We start from the raw sequence: 20016 nt of genomic DNA, 5'->3' as shown, positions 1-20016 counted from the left end.
GATCTCAGCTCACCGCAACCTCCGCCTCCCGGGTTCAAGCGATTCTCCTGCCTCAGCCTCCTGAGTGGCTGGGATTACAGGCATGTGCCCGGCTAATTTTGTATTTTTAGTAGAGATGGGGTTTCTCCATGTTGGTCAGGCTGGTCTTGAACTCTCCACCTCAGGTGATCTGCCTGCCTCAGCCTCCCAAAGTGCTAGGGTTACAGGCATGAGCCACCGCGCCTGGCCAAATTTTTTTCTTTTTATTTATTTTTAATAAAAATGGGGTCTTGCTGTGTTGCCCAGACTGGTCTCAAACTCCTGGCCTCAAGTGATCTGGGATTATAGGTGTAAGCCACTGTGCCTGTGCCTGGTCTTTTTTTTTTTTTTTTGGAAATAGAGTCTTCTTGCTCTGTCACCCAGGCTAGAGTTCAGTGGCACAGTCATAGCTTATTGTAAACTTGAGCTCCCAGGCTCAAGGGATCCTTCTGCCTCAGCTTCCTGAGGAGCTGGGACTATAGGTGTGCGTCATTATACCTGGCTAATTTTTAAAATTTTTTGTAGAGCTGGCATTTCATGATGTTGTCCAGGCTGTTTTTTGTTTGTGTGTGTGTTTCTTTGAGACAGAGTTTTGCTCTTGCCCAGGCTGGAGTGCGGTGGCGCAATCTCGACTCACTGCAACTTCTGCTTCCCAGGTCCAAGTGATTCTCCTGCCTCAGCCTCCTGAGTAGCTGCGACAATAGATGCCTGCCTACGCCTGCTAATTTTTAGAGTTTTTAGTAGAGACAATGTTTTACCATGTTGTCAAGGCTGGTCTTGAACTCCTGACCTCAGGTGATCCACCTACCTCAGCCTTCCAAAGTGTTGGGATTACAGGTGTGAGCCACTGCACCTGACCAATTTTTGTATTTTTAGTAGAGATGGGGTTCCACCATGTTGCCCAGCCTGATTTCAAACTCCTGACCTGCCTTGGCCTCCCAAAATGTTGGGATTACAGGTGTGAGCCAGTGTGCCTGGCCTGGAATTTCTTTGATGAGAGCTGTGCCCTGATAGTCTCATTTTTCCATTGTACTGGAAGGTCTGGGTCCCTGGGAGCTGAGTGGGGCATGAAGGCCTGAGTGAGCTCTGTGCCTCGCTGACGGTGTTCCCAAGCTGAGTGGAAGAAGAAGACTAAGGGTCTGGATATCCTCAACACTGAGTATATTACTTTCTGTATAAACCTTTTGTTGTTGCTGTCTTCTCCCTCTCCTGTGCCTGGTGTCCATCAGTCCAGGACCTTCTGTATTCTTTGGAAAATAAATTTCTGATCTCTTGGCAGGGTCTGGGTTGCAGCCTTCGTAGGATCTAGGAGTACACTGCTTTTTTTTCTTTTTTCTTTTTCTTTGACACAGAGTCTCACTGTGACGTGATCTCTGCTCACTGCAACATCCGCCTCCCAGGTTCCTGCGATTCTCATGGCTCAGCCTCCCAAGTAGGTGAGATTATAGGCGCCCGCCACCACACCTAGCTAATTTTTGAATTTTTAGTAGAGACATGGTTTTGCCTTGTTGCACAGGCTGCTCTTGAACTCCTGTGCTCAAGTGATCCACCTGCCTCAGCCTCCCAAAGTGTTGGGATTAAAGAATAGAGAAAAGGGCCAGGCGTGGTGGCTCACACCTGTAATCCCAGCACTGTGGGAGGCCGAGGCGGGTGGATCACAAGGTCAGGAGATCAAGATGATCCTGGCTAACACGGTGAAACCCTGTCTCTACTAAAAATACAAAAAATTAGCCAGGCATAATGGCAGGTGCCTGTAGTCCCAGCCACTTTGGGAGGCTGAGGCAGGAGAATGGTGTCAACCTGGGAAGTGGAGGTTGTGGTGGCAGTGAGCCGAGATTGCACCACTACACTCCAGCCTGGGCGACAGAGTGAGACTCTGTCTAAAAAAAAAAAAAGGAAAAAAAAAAAAGATTTAGAGAAAAGGGAGGCACAGAGGGGCTAAGTAACACCTGAGGTTCTAAAACTGGTCATTGGAGGAGGTAGGATTTTATTCCTGAAAGGTTAATGGTAATATTATCTTCTCCATTTCTGACTGTAGTAATTTCAAGTCTTTATTCTTTTTTTCTTGGTCAGTCTAGCTGAAGGTTCGTCAGTTGTTTTGACTTTTTTCAGAGAACCAACTTTTGGTTTTATTTTCTCTATTGTTTTCTGTTGTCTGTTTCATTCATTTCTGCCCCAGCATTTGTTGCTTTTCCTCTTGTGTTTTGCTTACTTTAAATTTAGTTTGCTCTTCTTTTTTTTTTTTTTTTTTGAGACGGAGTCTTGCTCTGTCGCCCAGGCTGGAGTGCAGTGGCCGGATCTCAGCTCACTGCAAGCTCCGCCTCCCGGGTTCGGGCCATTCTCCTGTCTCAGCCTCCTGAGTAGCTGGGACTACAGGCGCCCGCCACCTCGCCCGGCTAGTTTTTTGTATTTTTTAGTAGAGACAGGGTTTCACCGTGTTAGCCAGGATGGTCTCGATCTCCTGACCTAGTGATCCGCCCGTCTCGGCCTCCCAAAGTGCTGGGATTACAGGCTTGAGCCACCGCGCCCGGCCTGCTCTTCTTTTCTAATTTTTCTGGTATCTTAAAGTGGAAGGTTAGATTATTGATTTACAATATTTATTTATTTATTTATTTATTTATTTATTTGAGACAGAGTCTTGCTCTGTCGCCCAGGCTGGAGTGCAGTGGCGTGATCTCGGCTCACTGCAAGCTCCGCCTCCCGGGTTCACGCCATTCTCCTGCCTCAGCCTCCTGAGTAACTGGGACTACAGGCACCTGCCGCCATGCCCGGCTAATTTTTTTTTTGTATTTTTAGTAGAGACGGGGTTTCACCGTGTTAGCCAGGATGGTCTTGATCTCCTGACCTTGTGATCCGCCCATCTCGGCCTCCCAAAGTGCTGGGATTACAGGCGTGAGCCACCGCGCCCGGCCGCCCGGCTAATTTTTTGTATATTTAGTAGAGACGAGGTTTCACCGTGTTAGCCAGGATGGTCTCAGTCACCTGACCTTGTGATCTGCCCGCCTTGGCCTCCCAGAGTGCTGGGATTACAGGCGTGAGCCACTGCGCCTGGCCTACAATCTTCATTTTTTTAAAAAAAATAGGCACGTATGGGCTGAGCGCGGTGGCTCACGCCTGTAATCCCAGCATTTTGGGAGGCCGAGGTGGGCAGATCACCTGAGGTCAGGAGTTGAAGACCAGCCTGGCCAACATGGTAAAACCCCGCTTCTAAAAATAGGAAATTACCCAGGCGTGGTGGCGGGCACCTGTAATCCCAGCTACTCGGGAGGCTGAGGCAGGAGAATGGCTTAAACCTGAGAGGCAGAGGTTGCAGTGAGCCAAGGTCGTGCCATTGCACTCCAGCCTGGGTGACAGAGCAAGACTCCGTCTCAAAAATAAATTAAAAAAAAAAAAAAAAAAAAAAGGCACGTATGGCCAGGCATGGTGGCTCATCCTGTAATACCAGCACTTTGGGAGGCTGAGATGAGGATCAGTTGAGCTCAGGGGTTTGAGACCAGCCTGGGCAATGTAACAAGACCCCATCCCTACAAAAAATAGAAAAATTAAGCCAGGTGCGGTGGGTTGCGCCCGTAGTTTCAGCCGTTCCAGAGGCTGAGGTGGGAGGATTGTTTGAGCCCAGGGGTGTGAGGCTGCAGTAAGCCCCGATTGCATGACTGTACTCCAGTGTGGGCAGTAAAGCAAGACACTGTCTCAAAGGAATAAAAAGGCATTGATAGCTGTGAATTTTCCTTCAAGCACTGCTTTAGCTGCATTTCATAAATTTTAAGCCTTTTTATTCATGTCATAATATTTTATAATTCCCTTTTGGATTTCTTCTTTGAATCATTCATTATTTAGAGTATGTTGTTTAATTTCCACATATTTCACGTATTTGTGAGTTTCCCATGTTTCCCAAATTTCTAATTTCATTATAGTGTCCTCACAGAACACACTTTGTATTATTTGAATCCTTTTAAATTAATTGAGGTTTGTTTTATGACCTAGCATATGGTCTTTCCTGGAGAATGTTCCATGTTCACTTAAGAATAATCTGACCCGGCCGGGCGCGGTGGCTCAAGCCTGTAATCCCAGCACTTTGGGAGGCCGAGACGGGCGGATCACGAGGTCAGGAGATCGAGACCATCCTGGCTAACACCGTGAAACCCCGTCTCTACTAAAAATACAAAAAACTAGCCGGGCGAGGTGGCGGGCGCCTGTAGTCCCAGCTACTCCGGAGGCTGAGGCAGGAGAATGGCCTAAACCCGGGAGGCGGAGCTTGCAGTGAGCTGAGATCCGGCCACTGCACTCCAGCCCGGGCTACAGAGCAAGACTCCGTCTCAAAAAAAAAAAAAAAAAAAAAAAAGAATAATCTGACCCTGGCATGGTGGCTTATGCCTGTAATCCCGGCACTTTGGGAGCCTCAGGTGGGAGGATCCCTTTAGCCCAGAAGTTTGAGACCAACCTGGGCAACATAGTGAGATGCCATCTCTACAAAAAATAAAAAAATTAGCTGGGATGGGACATGCCTATACGCCAAGCTACTTGGGAGGCTGAGGTGGGAGATAACCTGAACCTGGGAAGTTGAGGCTGCAGGGAACTGTGATCACACTTCTCCACTCCAGCCTAGTTGACAGAGCAAGATCCCATCTCAAAAAAATGGAGAAAGAAAAAAGAACCTGTATTCTGTGGTTGTAGGGTGCGGTGTTCTGTAGATGGGCGTTAGGTCTAGGTGGTGGGTAGTGTTGTATTCTGTGGTTGTAGGGTGCGGTGTTCTGTAGATGGGCGTTAGGTCTAGGTGGTGGGTAGTGTTGTATTCTGTGGTTGTAGGGTGCGGTGTTCTGTAGATGGGCGTTAGGTCTAGGTGGTGGGTAGTGTTGTATTCTGTGGTTGTAGGGTGCGGTGTTCTGTAGATGGGCGTTAGGTCTAGGTGGTGGGTAGTGTTGTATTCTGTGGTTGTAGGGTGCGGTGTTCTGTAGATGGGTGTTAGGTCTAGGTGGTGTAGGGTGCAGTGTTCTGTAGATCGGTGTTAGGTCTGGGTGGTTGGTAGTGTTGTCATGTGTTCAAGTCTTCGGTTTCCTATTGATCTTCTGCCTACTTGTGCTATCCATTATTGAAAGTGGGAGTTGAAGTCCAACTGACTGTTGTTTCCTCCCTTCATTTGTCAGCCTTTGCTTCCTGTATTTTGGTGCTCTGTTGTTTCCATATATGTTTAAAACGTTACCTCTTTTTGATGGAATGACCTTTTTAAAATTATAAAATATCCTGCTTTAGTAGGAAATACTATCTTAGACCCAGACGATCTTGACTCCCGAGCCCATGCTCTTATGCCTGTCCCAACTGCCCTGTCCCTGAAGGTGTGACCTCTGGTATTTCTCCACCTCCTGTATCCTCATTCATTTTGGATTCATCTAAGTGATCTTTGTCAACTTGGTCTTCCTGCCCTGGATCTTGATAAGACCAGCTGAAATTTTATTCCGTACTCTGAGGAAGTCCTCAGGCCTTCCCCAGATGCCTGTAGATTCTAGAAGTTCCCACTCTCCATCATCTTGGCCTCTGGGGCCTGCTTGCGTGCAGCATACCCTGGTGCTGTGTAGTTGCTGTGGCTTGAATGTGCCCCATGCGCGAAGTTCATGTGTTGTAAACTTAATCCCCAATGCAATAGTGTTGAGAGATGGGACCTCTAAGAGGCTCTGCCCTCATGAATGGATTAATGCTGTTACCACAGGAGTGGATTCCTGGTAAAATGTGAGTTCAGCACTCTCTTGCCTTCTCTCCTGTGTACTCTCTCACCATGTGAGAGGCCTTCCACCATGTGATGAGGCAGCAAGAAGGCCCTCACCAGATGTAGTTCCTTGATCTTGGACTTCTCACCCTCCAGAACTGTGAGCCAAATAAACTTCTCTTCATTATCAGTTACCAGTCTCAGGTATTCTGTCATAGAAGCACAAAATGGGCTAAGTTGATAGTTTCCACAGTTCAGTCTTTCGCCTTCATCTCTGCCAGGCTCGCCTTAGACTCTGCAGTCACCAAACCTTGGTGACACAAGTGAATTGAGCCCTTTAGTGCTGGAGGATGAGAGGAAAGGCACACTTGACAAAAAGACAGAGATCAGTTTCCATGTTCTCCATCCTTGGGCATCTTCTAGGCCCTGGTTTTGCAGGGTTTGACTTGGCCCACCAGTACGCAGCCTCCTGTCACTATCCAGCTCCTGACTCTGGTCTCCTCTTCTGTGCATTTCCCAGCCCTCCTTCCCTCTTCCCTTTCCTCTCTGGAGCAAAAACACTTCTCTCCCTCTGCCTCCTGCAGAGCCATTTAACGGCTGCTTTTGTTGTCTTTGTTTATTTGGCCCCCTCAAGGGTCAGGCTCTAACCGTCTTCCTTGGTTAAGCCCAGAGTAATTTAGTAAGAGGGATATGGAGGCAGTTAGATAAGAAAACTTCCCACCTGGCTTTCCATGCTGGCTTTTTCTTTTTTTTTTAGACAGGGTCTCACTGTGTCACCCAGGCTGGAGTGCAGTGGTGCGATCTCAGCTCACTGCAACCTCTATCTCCCGGGTTTAAGAGATTTTCGCCTCAGCCTCCCAAGTAGCTGGGATTACAGGTGTGTAGCACCACACCCGGCTAATTTCATGCTGGCTTTCTTGTTCCAACTTACTACTGTAGTTGGGTGAAATATTTTATTTATTTATTTATTTATTTATTTATTTATTTATTTATTTAAAGACAGGGTCTGACTCTGTCACCCAGGCTGGAGTACAGTGGCGCAATCAAGGCTCACTGCAACCTTCACCTCCTGGGCTCAAGCAATCCTTCCGCCTCAGCCTCATGAGTAGCTGGGACTACTGTTGGCATTTCCTGGACTTTTTGATGATTGGTGGGAGAATAATTTTTTTTTTTTTTTTTTTTTTGAGATGAGTCTTCCTATGTTGTCCAGGCTGGTCTTGAACTCCTGAGCTCAAGTGATCCTTGTGCCTCAGCCTCCTGAGGAGCTAGGATTACAGGCAGGAGCCATCACACCTGTCAGGAGCAGAATATTTGAAGTCAGGACTTTTCCAGAAGAATATGAGAGATTTGTGATTCTGAGGGAATTATCAAACTGAGGCCCAGGCAGAACTCACAGTAAGTCAGTGGTGGAGCCAATTCTTCAGGCCTCTGCCCTGGGATGTATCTTGACTTCGGCGAGCCCTGAGGTGGGTGTACCTTGGGTCATTCCCCCACCTTCCCTGAGCCTAATTTCCCATCTGGGTAGCAGCACTGTCTCTTCCTGAGGCTGTCATGAGAGATAAGCAACAAAATACTCCTGCCATGCCCTGCCGATGGCTTGGCAAGCAGTAGGGAAAGTTACAGAAAAAGCACCTTCACTAGTCACATTTGATGACTTCTATAATTATCTGATGTGTTTCTTTTTAAAAATTTATTTTTTGAGACAGGGTTTCACTCTGTTGCTTAGGCTGGAGTGCAGTGACTCAAATCTCAGCTCACTGCAACTTCTGTCTCCCGCCTCCACTTCCTGAGTAGCTGGGATGACGAGCACATTGTACCATGCCTGGCGAATTGTATTTTTTGTAGAGATGAGGTTTCACCATGTTGCCCAGGATTGTCTCAAACTCCTGAGCTCAAGCAACCTACCCACCTTAGCCTCCCAAAGTGCTGGGATTACAGGCATGAGCTACCGCGCCTGGTCGGTCTGATGTGTTTCACAAATCAGTGTGTATGTAGCTGGGCATCGTGGTGGGTGCCTGTAATGCTAGGTACTTTGGAGGCTGAGGCAGGAGAATCACTTGAGCCTGGGATGTGGAGATTGCAGTGAGCCGAGATTGCGCTACAGTGGTACTCCAGCTTGGATGGCAGAGCGAAAAAAAAAAGTGTGTGAATGATTCACACTTGTTGCCCAGGCTGGAGTGCAATGGCGTGATCTCAGCTCACCACAACCTCTGCCTCCCGGGTTCAAGCAATTCTCCTGCCTCAGCCTCCCAAGTAGCTGGGATTACAGGCATGCGCCACCATACCCAGCTAATTTTGTATTTTTGGTAGAGACAGGGTTTCACTATGTTGGCCAGGCTGGCTTGAACTCCCGACCTCAGGTGATCCACCTGCCTTGGCCTCCCAAAGTGCTGGGATTACAGGTGTGAGCCACCGCGCCCGGCTGTGTGTGTGTATTTCATATGAGAAAGAGTAGTTTCTGTAGTAAGTCAAATTGACAGAGAATATTTATGTTTTACATGGAATGGCAGGAAGCACCAAAGAGAAATCTGTCCTTTTTGGTTGAGGACAAAGCATATGTCCACGCAAAATATTTGTATATGAATATTCGTAATAACCTTATTCATAATAGCCCCAAACTATAAGCAACCCAAATGTTTATCGACTGGTAAAAGGGTAAATTGGTTGTATTCTGTCTATACAGTGGAATATTTCTCGGCATTCAAAACTATATTTGCACACAATAACATAGGCTAATCTCACAAATATTATGCTAAGTGAAAGAAGCCAGACACAAAATAATAAATATTGTATAACCCATTCATATAAAATTTTAGAAAAGCCAAAGAAATTTATGGAAAGTAAATCAGTGGTTTCCTGGGGTGAGGGGTGGGAGAAGGGCTTGATTTAAAGAGGGGCATAAAGGAACATTTGCCAAAACTAATTTTATTATGCCAATAGAGTGGGCACATTATATGGGTTTTCTTTTTTTTTTCTTTTTTTGAGACGGAATCTTACCGTGCTGTCAGAGCTGGAGTGCAGTGGCACGATCTTGGCTCACTGCAAAAAAAAAAAAAAAATTATTTTTTTTGACACAGCCTCTATTGCCCAGTCTGGAGTTGAGTGGTTCAATCAGCGCTCATTGCGGCATCAACCTCCCAGGTTCAAGGGATTCTCCTGCCTCAGCCTTCCAAGTAGCTGAGACTACAGGTGTGCACTAACATGCAAGGATTTTTTTTTTTTTTTTTTTTTTGAGACAGAGTCTTGCTCTGTCTCCCAGGCTGGAGTGCAATGGCGCGATTTTGGCTCATTGCCACCTCAGGCTCCTGGGGTTCAAGTGATTCTCCTGCCTCAGCCTCCTGAGTAGCTGGGATTACAGGCACCCACCACCACACCTGGCTAATTTTTTTTTTTTTTTTTTTTTTGAGACGGAGTCTCGCTTGTTGTCCAGGCTGGAGTGCAATGGCCGGATCTCGGCTCACTGCAAGCTCCGCCTCCCGGGTTTACACCATTCTCCTGCCTCAGCCTCCCGAGTAACTGGGACTACAGGTGCCCGCCACCTCGCCCGGCTAGTTTTTTTGTATTGTTTGTATTTTTTTTTTTTTTTGAGACGGAGTCTCGCTCTGTAGCCCAGGCTGGAGTGCAGTGGCCGGATCTCAGCTCACTGCAAGCTCCGCCTCCCGGGTTCACGCCATTCTCCGGCCTCAGCCTCCCGAGTAGCTGGGACTACAGGCGCTGCCACCTCGCCCGGCTATTTTTTGTATTTTTTAGTAGAGACGGGGTTGCACCGTGTTAGCCAGGATGGTCTCGATCTCCTGACCTCATGATCCGCCTGTCTCGATCTCCCAAAGTGCTGGGATTACAGGCTTGAGCCACCACGCCCGGCCACCTGGCTAATTTTTGTATTTTTAGTAGAGATGGGCTTTCACCGTGTTGGTCAGGCTGGTCTCAAACTCCTGACCTCAGGTGATCCACCTGCCTCGGCCTCCCAAAGTGCTGGGATTACAGGCGTGAGCCACTGCATCTGGCTTAATTTGTTAAATGTTTTATAGAGATGGGGACTTCTATGTTGGCCAGGCTGGTCTTGAACTCCTGGCCTCAAGCATTCTTTCCTCCTCAGCCTTCCAAAGTGCTAGGATTACAGGCATGATCCACTGCGCCTGGCCAAATTACATGGTTTTTAAAAACCCCACACAGCTATGGGACAAGGACAAACCAAGAGTAAAGAAAAGGAAATGCAACAATAGCAAATAGTTAAACTTAATCAGACGTCAAATTGAGGTCGACCAACAGCTGCCATACTCAGTGAAGCTACCCTCTTGGTTCACTGGGTTGTAAGTCTACTTTCTCATCACCCCAGATGGAGACATTTTGCAGCTCAGCATTTCAATAATAAACAGTGTCCTTTAAGGACCAAGTACCAAGGCCGGGCACGATGGCTCACAAGTGTTATTCTAGCACTTTGGGAGGCTGAGGTGGGTGAATTGCTTGAGCCCAGGAGTTTGAGACCAGACTGGGCAAGATGGCGATACCCCATGTTTACAAAAAATAAAAAAATTAGCGAGGCGTGGTGGTGCGTGCCTGTAGTCTCAGCCACTCAGGAGGCTGAGGTGGGAGAATAGTGTGAGCTCAGATGGTCAAGGCTGCAGTGAGCCGTGATCATGCTCCTGCATTCCAGTCTGAGCAACACAGGCCCTGTCTCAAAAAGAAAGAAGGAAAAAAAATAAAGGGAAAAAAATTAAAAAAAAATAAAGACGGAAAAAAAAAGGCAAAGTACTATGTGCCTGATAGTTCCCCTTTAACTAAAGTGGATTCCTTTCTTTTTTTTTTTGGAGACAGAGTCTTACTCTGTCACCCAGGCTGGAGTGCAGTGGCACAATCTTGGCTCACTGCAACCTCCGCCTCCTGGGTTCGAGCGATTCTCCTGCCTCAGCCTCCCCAGTAGCTGGGAATACAAGTGCATGCCACTACACCCAGCTAATTTTTGTATTGTTAGTAGAGACGAGAGTTCACTATGTTGGCTAGGCTGGTCTCGAACTCCTGACCTCGTGATCCGCCTGCCTCAGCCTCCCAAAGTTCTGGGATTACAGGTGTGAGCCACCGTGCCCAGCCAGTGGATTCCCTTCTTAAAGGCAGATTTAGATCTGACTTCCATTTTCCTTTTTTTTTTTTTTTGAGACAGAATCTCTCTCTGTTCTCTCTCTGTTGCCCAGGCTGGACACAATCTTGGCTCACTACAACCTCCACCTCCCGGATTCAAGCAATTCTCCTGCCTCAGCCTCCTGAGTAGCCGAGACTACAGGTACGTGCCAGCACGCTCGGCTAATTTTTGTATTTTTAGTAGAGACGGGGTTTCACCGTGTTGGCTAGGCAGGTCTCCAACTCCTGACCCCAAATGATCTGCCTGCCTTGGCCTCCCAAGTGTGAGCCACTGCGCCTGGCCTCATTTTTCATTCTCAAAGATGAGTGCTTATAATTCTGTTTCTGAGGATCTCCATCCTTAGAGCAGGAGAAACTATTGGAGGTTTTTGGCTGGGGTAGTGATGTGGTCAGATAGACTTGGAAAGTGCAACCTGAAATGGCCCTGTGCAGGGTAGAGGAGAGGGTCAGGAAGGCCAGTTAAGAGGCCATTGCAGGTCGCGTAGTTGCAAGCTTGACATTTATGCATTTTTCCATACGTGAATTATGCTTCAGGTTTTGTTTTTGTTTTTATTTTTTTTTGGAGAGTCAGAGTTTCGCCATATTACCCAGGCTTGTCTTGAACTCCTGAGCTTAAGGGATCGCCTGCCTCAGCCTACCAAAGTGCTGGGATTACAGGCGTGAGCCACCGTACCTAGCCCATGCTTCAATTGTTTTAAAAAAGACTATCACAGCTGAGCATGGTGGTGGCTGCCTGTAATCCCAGCAACTCAGGAGGCTGAGTTCGGAAGATCACTTGAGGTAAGGAGTTTGAGACCAGCCCCTGTAATATGGCAAGACTCCATCTTTATTTAAGGAAAAAACCAAAAAACTGAAAATCACAGTGGTCCTTGTAAAGTTTAAAGCTCAGATAAAGGGGTTCTGGGCCCAGTGGGAACAGTATGACAAGTCTGGTGACTTGGGCAGGATTCTGGCTTAGAGCTTTCCAGAGTTTGAAGAGGGATTGGGTGAAGGTAGGGGCCAACATGGGGAGAAAATCAAGTCACACTTGAGAACTGAAGGTGGAAATGTCTGAGTGAGACTTAGGAGCCGTTGCTGAATGAACAAACTGACTCTGTAGCTCTGGGGGTCCTGCTAGGAAGGGGAGCCAAGTGAAGGCCTGACACCCATCGTCAAGTGTTGTGGCTCGGGGAATTGGGATGGCCTTCTTGGACCACTTGGGGAAGGCATGGAGGGTCTCTGCGGGAGGAAGTCATTTCTTCATATCCCCTCCCTCCCTCAGATACTCTTCTTGACTGTTTGTCTCTTCTCACAGATATGTCTGGGGGTACAGTGTCCCAGTGACAAGGGTCTGACCCACCTGGCTTTGAGTCTGGTTCTGATGTTCCCTAGCGGTATGATTGAGCCTGGATAGGTTGCATTACCTCTTTGAGCCTCTATTTCCTCATCTCTCAAGTGGGGATGATATCCTGTTTGCTGGCATATGACTCACTTACCCCTTTTACCCCTTTCTAAAAAATGCCTTCTGCAATTTAATTTTAATTTTGATTTTTGTTGTTGTTTGTTTTTTTGAGACACAGTCTCGCTGTGTCACTCAAGATGGACTGCAGTGGCACAATCTCAGCTCACTGCGGCCTGGACCTCCCAGACTCAGATGATCCTCCCACTTTAGCCTCTTTAGTAGCTGGGACTCCAGGCATGCACCTCCATGTCTGATTAATTTTTATATTTTTTGTAGATATGGGGTCTTGCCATGTTGCCCAGGCTGGTCTTGAACTCCTGCGCTCAAGTGATCCGCCTACCTTGGCCTCCCAAACTGCTGGCATTGCAGCTGTGAGCCACAGTGCCTGGCCTGTTCTGCAGCTTCCCTGCTGTCTTTTCTTTTTTTTGAGACAGAGTTTTGCTTTTGTTGTCCAGTGCAATGGCATGATCTCGGTTCACTGCAACCTCCGCCTCCCAGGTTCAAGCGATTCTCCTGCATCAGCCTCCCAAGTAGCTGGGATTACAGGCATAGGCCACCACACCTGGCTAATTTTTTATATTTAGTAGAGATGGGGTTTTACCATATTAGTCAGGCTGGTCTTGAACTCCTGACCTTAGGCGATCCACCCCCTTCGGCTTCCCAAAGTGCTGGGATTACAGACGTGCACCACCACGCCTGGCCTATTTTTTGAGACAGTCTTGCTCTGTTGCCCAGGCACTCCACTCACTGCAACCTCTGCCTCCCGGGTTCAAGTGATTCTCCTGCCTCAGCCTCCTCAGTAGCTGGGTTTTACAGGCGCCTGCCACCATGCCCAGCTAATTTTTGTATTTTTATTAGAGACGGGATTTCACCATGTTGGCCAGGCTGGTCTGGAACTCCTGACATCAAGTGATGCACCCGCCCCAGCCTCCCAAAGTGCTGGGATTACAGGTGTGAGCCACCACGCCCAGCCTTCCTTACCTTCTTATAACATGCCCATATTGTGGATGGAAGAGAATGGTACAAAGTGGGGCCCTTGGGCACCCCAGGCTGATTTAGACTCTTGAGGGCTTAATAGGCCTGGGGCTGCTAGTCCCTTGAGATTGCTTCCTAGCATCTTTCAGCTTGGGGGACCTTACTGGTGCTGAAGAGGCCATGCCTGTCTGGGAATTCTGAGCATTGCGGCCCAAATTCGCTGTGTGACCTTCGTCGTCCCCTAGTGGTGAAGTGTGGCAACATCGTGTCCGGCAGGAACGGGTTTTGTGGCTTTGTGCCAGATTTTGTTGACTTTTGCAGCAGGTGCTGGGTAGGAATTCCCTCATTATATTTTTTGCATTGTGGCTTGCTTTTTAGTTGCTGTTATTTGCTTGGGTGCAGTTCTCGTATTTGCTTTTACACCATTATATTTATTGAATGGGGCTTCATTCAATAAATGCACATCCTGTGTGTTTTCTTACTATATACACGTTGAACATCCCTGATCTGAAAATCTGAAGTCTGAAATGCTCCAACATTTGAAACGTTTTGAGCACCAACATGGCGCCACGCATGGAATACTCCACAATTCACCAGGTGTGATGGGTCACAGTCAAAACTTTGTATTGTGCACAGAATGATTAAAAATAATATATACCAGCCTGGGCAACATGGTGAAACCCCGTGTCTACAAAAAATACAAGAATTAGCTAGGTGTGGTGGCACACACATGTAGCCACAGTTACTTGTGGGGGCTGAGGCAGGAGGATTGCTTGAGCCCAGGGGGTCAAGGCTGCAGTGAGCCATGATTGTACCATTGTACTCCATTCTGGGCGACAAAGATAGACTGTCTCAAAAAAAAAAAAAAAAAGATCTCACAGAGGCATTTGCGGCGCGTTCCATCTGGCTCCACATCCTTCTCCTTACCTTGCCCCAATCTCTAGCCCTGAGACCACGGGCAGAGTTCCTCCTTCACTTTGGCTTTGTTTATTCGTTTTCTGAGATAGAGTTTCACTCTGTTGCCCAGGCTGGAGTGCAGTGGCGTGATCTTGGCTCACTGCAACCTCCACCTCCCAGGATCAAGCGATTTTCCTGCCTCAGGCTCCTCAGTAGCTGGGATTACAGGCATGCTCCACCATGGGTGGCTAATTTTGTATTTTTAGTAGAGACGGGGTTTCTCCATGTTGGCCAGGCTGGTCTCGAACTCCCGACCTCAGGTAATCTGCCCGCCTTGGCCTCCCAAAGTGGTGGAAGTACAGGCGTGAGCCACCGCGCCCGGGCAATTGGCTTTGTTTTTTCATCAGTTAAGGGTGATGACCAGGGTTCCTTCTGAATTGCAGATAAACCTCCATCAGTTTTTGTGTCCTTTCTCCATCCATGCTTGTCCTTATTGAGGTTTATTCATCAGGTAGGACCCTGTTAATTTCAGGTACTGTCTTATATAAGCTTCACTCTTTCTCTCTTCCCAGTAAGGGTGGCTCCATCTTTTCCTTGTCCTCCTCACTTGCATATGACACACTGCATTCAGGACACAAGGTCATCACTATGTCCCCAGGCACCACCTCTAAGCCCCACCCCACCCTAGGAATCCACTCTTGAGGGTTTTGAATGGGTCCTTGGCTATGTATGAAGAGTCCCTTGGGCAATTCTGCAGTGGTTAAGTCTGCATGTTTTAAAATTACACTGAAGTTCTTGGGCGATATTCTCATCCCTTGTCTTTTCTCCCTCACATTGCTTTTGATATGTAGCCTTGTTGATATGTGGACATTGAGTCCTGCACGGTATCCACAGTAGGCATTCATCACGTTTCACTTGCTGATTTTCCTCTTGATAGATACGTAGGTTCCCTTCAATTCCCTGCTACCGTCAGTGCTGCCTCAGTGAACATGTTCTGGCCCCTTCTGGGCCTATGGACAATTCTCGTATTCGTTTCCAAGTGTGGAGTTGCTGCATCAGAAGGGATTTGCTTGCTCATAGGTGCTGCGTGGTTGCTCTCCTGCACTGGTGCGCCAGTGTGTCCTCCCATCACCCATGCCTTAGACTTCTCTGCATCTTTTCCAATGGTATTATCCCTATCTCTAAATTTTGACAAGCTGATGGGCATAAAATGGCTTCTTATCTTTAATTTGCTTTTCTTTCTGACTGCAGTTGTCCCTTCATACTGCAGGTTCTGCATCCATGGATTCAACCAACTTCTGATAGAAAATATCATGAGGCAGGAGGATCACTTGAGCCCAGGAATTTGAGACCAGCCTGGGCAACATAGGGAGACTGCTTCTACAGAAAAAAAAAAAAAAAGAAAATGAGCGGCGTGGTGGCTCACGCCTGTAATTCCAGCACTTTGGGAGACTGAGGCAGGCAGATCACCTGAGGTTGGGAGTTTGAGACCAGTCTGATCAACATGGTGAAACCCCGTCTCTACTAAAAATACAAAATTAGCAAGGCATGGTGGCGCATGCCTGTAATCCCAGCTACTCGGGAGGCTGAGGCAGGAGAATCGCTTGAATCTAGGAGGCGGAGGTCGCGGTGAGCTGAGTTCGCGCCATTGCACTCCAGCCTGGGCAACAAGGGCGAAACTCCATCTCAAAAAAAGAAAAAACCACTAAAAATAACAATACCACCAAAAAACAATACAGTAAGGCTGGGCACAGTGGCTCACGCCTGTAATCTCAGCACTTTGGGAGGCCGAGGTGGGTGGATCACCTGAGGTCAGGAGTTCAAGACCAGCCTGGCCAACATGGTGAAACCCAGACTCTACTAAAAATATAAAAGTTAGCTGGACATGGTGGTGTGTGCCTGTAATCCCAGCTAGTCTGGAGGCTGAGGCAGGAGAATCCCTTGAACCCAGGAGGTGGAGATTGCAGTGAACCAAGATCGCCCCACTGCACTCCAGCCTGGGTGACAGAGCGAGACTTCATCTCAAAAAAAAACAACAACAACAAAATACTTTCATAGACTCTGGTGTTTTCCCCCACCTGTCTATCTTTCCTTTTTTGTTTATTTATTTATTTATATATTTTAAGAGACAGAGTCTCCCTCTGTCACCCAGGCTGGTGTGCAGTGGCGCGATCATAGCTCAGTGGAGCCTTGAACTTCTGGTTTTCAGCGATCCTCCCACCCCAGCCTCTTTTCCTTTTTTGAAATGGAGTCTCACTCTGTTGCCCAGGCTGGAGTGCAGTGGCGTGATCTCAGCTCACTGCAACCTCCACCTCCTGGGTTCAAGTGATTCTCCTGCCTCAGCCTCCTGAGTAGCTGGGACTACAGGTGTGCACCACCACACCTGGCTAATTTTTGCATGTTTAGTGGAGATGAGGTTTCACCATGTTGGCCAGGCTACTCTCAAACTCCTGACCTCATGTGATCCACCTGCCTCGGCCTCCCAAAATGCTGGGATTACAGGCGTGAGCCACCATGGCTGGCCTGATTCTCTGTTTTGTGTTTGGCTCTTGACCAAGCTGTTTCTCATAGCTGGCAACAATGGTTTTATGATCTCTTTGTTTATCAGGATGGTGGCGGTCTGTTTTTTATCTAGAGAGAGATGACAGGAAACCTGATTTGTTAGATTTTTTTTGGTCATTATTTTGTATGCTTGTGATCTCATGTCACTTAAGGAAACATTGAAAGGAGAAAGCCCATTGAGATGTGGATCAGTGAGTTTTTGTGTTTTTTTGGTTTAACTTGATATATGAATGAGATTGTAGAACTGAAGCTTCAAATCTCTGTGTTTATAAGAGTTTGAAATAGTCTTCTACCACCATAGTATATCAAATTAAATTATAATGTCTCTTAAATTTTAAGATCTAGGCCAGTCGCTGGGGCTCACACCTGTAATCCTAGCACTTTGGGAGGCCGAGGTGGGTGGATCACCTGAGGCCAGGAGTTCAAGGCCAGACTGACCAACATGGTAAAACCCCAACTCTACTAAAAATACAAAATTAGCTGAGCATGGTGGTGCGTGCCTGTAATCCCAGCTACTTAGGAGGCTGAGGCAGGAGAATCACTTGAACTTGGGAGGCGGGGAGGTTGCAGTGAGCTGAGATCATGCCACTGCACTCCATTCTGGGTGACAGAGTGAAACTCCATCTCAAAAAAGAAAAAAAATTTAAGATTCATTTTGATTCTTTTATAGGGTCTAATGAGGCTGCCAGAAAGATAAGGAAACACAAAAATTTTCAGAAAATAAATGGAATTTCTAATGTTTTAAAAGTTCTAGCCTTTGGAGGAATAAAAAAGGAACCTGTCAGGTGTGGTGGTATGCGCTTGTAGTCTTAGCTACTCAGGAGGATCACTTGAGGCCAAGAGTTTGAGGCCAGCCCGGGCAACAAAGTGAGACCCCATCTCTAACAAAAATTTAAAAATTGGCTAGGTGTGGTGGCACATGCCTATAATCCCAGCACTTTGGGAGGCCAAGGCAGGTAGATCACCTGATGTCAGGAGTTTGAGACCAGCCTGGCCAACATAGTGAAACCCCGTCTCTACTAAAAATACAAAAAATTATGCAGGTGTGGTGGTGGGTGTCTGTAATCCCAGCTACTTGGGAGGCTGAGGCAGGATAATTGCTTGAACCTGGGAGGTGGAGCTTGCCGTGAGCTGAGATCATGCCATTGCACTCCATCATGGGCATCAAGAGTGAAACTCTGTCTCAAAAAAGAAAAAACACAAACATTTAAAAATTAAGGCCAGGCGTGGTGGTTCACACTTGTAATCTCACCGCTTTGGGAGGCCAAGGTGGGAGGATTGCTTGAGCCCAGGAGTTTGACACCAGCCTGGGCAACATAGCAAGACCTCGTCTCTAAAAAAAAAAAAAAAAAATTAGTCAGGTGTGGTGGCACAGGTCTATAGTACCAGCTGCTCAGGAGGCTCAGGTGGGAGAATTGCTTGAGCCCAGGAGTTCTAGGCTGCAGGAACTATGATCACACCACTGCACTCCAGCCTGAGCAAGAGAGACCCAGTCTCAAAAAGCTAGACAAATACTAGGAAGAAATAGAAAAATTTACAGTTTTACAATGATGTTGAGCACTTAAAAAAGTATTTGGTGAGTATTTAAAATGTTCTTATTAAGTGTACGTATTTTGGCCGGGCGCGGTGGCCCACCCCTGTAATCCTAGCACTTTGGGAGGCTGAGGCAGGCGGATCACAAGGTCAAGAGATCGAGACCATCCTGGCAAACATGGTGAAATCCCGTCTCTACTAAAAATACAAAAATTAGCTGGGCGTGGTGGTGTGTACCTGTAGTCTCAGCAACTCAGGAGGCTGAGGCAGGAGGATCGCTTGAACCTGGGAGGCAGAGGTTGCAGTGAGCCAAGATTGCGCCACTGCACTCCAGCCTGGGAGAAAGAGCGAGACTCTGTTTCAAAAAAAAAAAAAAAAGAAGTGTATGCATTTCTTCTGAGATTCCTTTTCACGTTACCATTTTTTTCCGACTGCGTTGTGTTTTTCTGATTGAATTATTGAAACTTTATACAGATTAGTGTTAACTCTTGTTTAGTTAAATATGCTGCAGATATTTCCTCCCAGTATGCATTTGGCTTTTCACTTTGCTTATGGTTTCTTTAGCCCTATAAAAATAATTTTGACTTCATGCATTTAAATCTGCCAGTCTTTTCCTTTGTGGCTTCTGGGTTTTGTGCTAGACTTGGAAAGTTCTGGGGGTCCTTTACTGCTGGCCTGCGGGTGCTGCAGGCCCTGCCCTGCCCTGCCCAGAGTGCTTTCCTCTTCCCTTCCTGTGGGTCACAGTAGCCCCCAGGCCAGTTCTGAAGCCAGTGAGGCTGGACTGGTCCTGACCTCTTCCCGCCTGTATGCGAAGCTCTTCCGTCTCAGGGTGGAGGTGGGGTGGGCTGTGACAGAATTGCACATTGGGGCTTGACATCTAGATGACACGTCCTTGCCTCCTTCCAGAAATGCCTTTGGTGCTGCAGTGGCTCTGCTGAGAGGACCTTATGACCCTGGTGTCGGGCATGTGTGGTCTGTACCCTGGGACACCCTGAGACCCCCCTCCCACACCCTTGGGTCTGGCAGCATCGAATAGGTGGCTAGGCTGAGGGTCGCCCAGGGCCGTGTGTGTAGCTGGAGGACTGCAGCCTGTGGCCAGGGGTGAGAACGTGGTTGGGACCGAGTTTGGGATACTATTTGGGCCTGGTTTGGAGCTTGTTCGGGTCTCGCCCCTTCTAGAGTTGATACTGGGGGCTTTTGGGGCTCCGTTTGGAGCCAGGATAAGGAGTTTTAGCTGGGCTCTGAGGAGGGCCTGGCGTTGAGGCCTGCAGGAGGTTAGGGCCTCCTGCTCAGGCACAGGGTCCCCTGGTGCTCAGGTCGCCCTTTGCTGAGTGCTTCAGCTGCCTGCGCTGGGTGACTTCTGGAGAAGGCCTCAGGACCAAGCTGGGTCCACTCACCCGGGTCAGGTGGGGTGGGTCCGGCCTTCACTCTGCCCCAGGCCCGTTGGGTGACCCAGGCAGTCCCTGCCCCTCTGGATTCTCTGCTCAGTCATTCAGTGCTCTTTCTGCCCCTCTTAGGCCCCAGGCACTGCCATCAGTGTCCCCATCATCCACTAGTAGCAGGGGTCCCGGCCGTGCCCACCCTACGTACACAGGGGCATGGAAAGCTGTGGCCGCCGCGCTGCTGGTCCTGGGGCTGAACTCGCCCTCCGGCTCCCTGGGGCTGGGAAACCCCTCGTTCCCACCTCCAACCTTGAGCTGCTGGGATGCCTGCCTCATTGCTGTTCCTGGAGGCTCCATGTTCTTCTGGA

The 20016-nt window shown here is 48.1% G+C and overlaps 1 long non-coding RNA gene across 1 annotated transcript in view; it reads left to right on the top strand.

The window, feature by feature from the left end:
• Positions 1 to 15579, top strand: part of LOC107000414 (uncharacterized) — a 62673-nt gene extending 47094 nt beyond the window's left edge. The window contains exons 5-6 of the long non-coding RNA XR_013399879.1: positions 10912 to 11000; positions 15442 to 15579. This is a non-coding gene — a long non-coding RNA (uncharacterized LOC107000414). The remainder of the gene's footprint in view (positions 1 to 10911; positions 11001 to 15441) is intronic.
• Positions 15580 to 20016: the final 4437 nt, after the last annotated feature.

Source organism: Macaca mulatta, chromosome 10, assembly GCF_049350105.2.
Source record: "Macaca mulatta isolate MMU2019108-1 chromosome 10, T2T-MMU8v2.0, whole genome shotgun sequence".
Classification (NCBI taxonomy): domain Eukaryota; kingdom Metazoa; phylum Chordata; class Mammalia; order Primates; family Cercopithecidae; genus Macaca; species Macaca mulatta.
The sequence above is the reverse complement of the archived record's forward strand: the minus strand, read 5'-3'. Positions and strand labels throughout refer to the sequence as shown.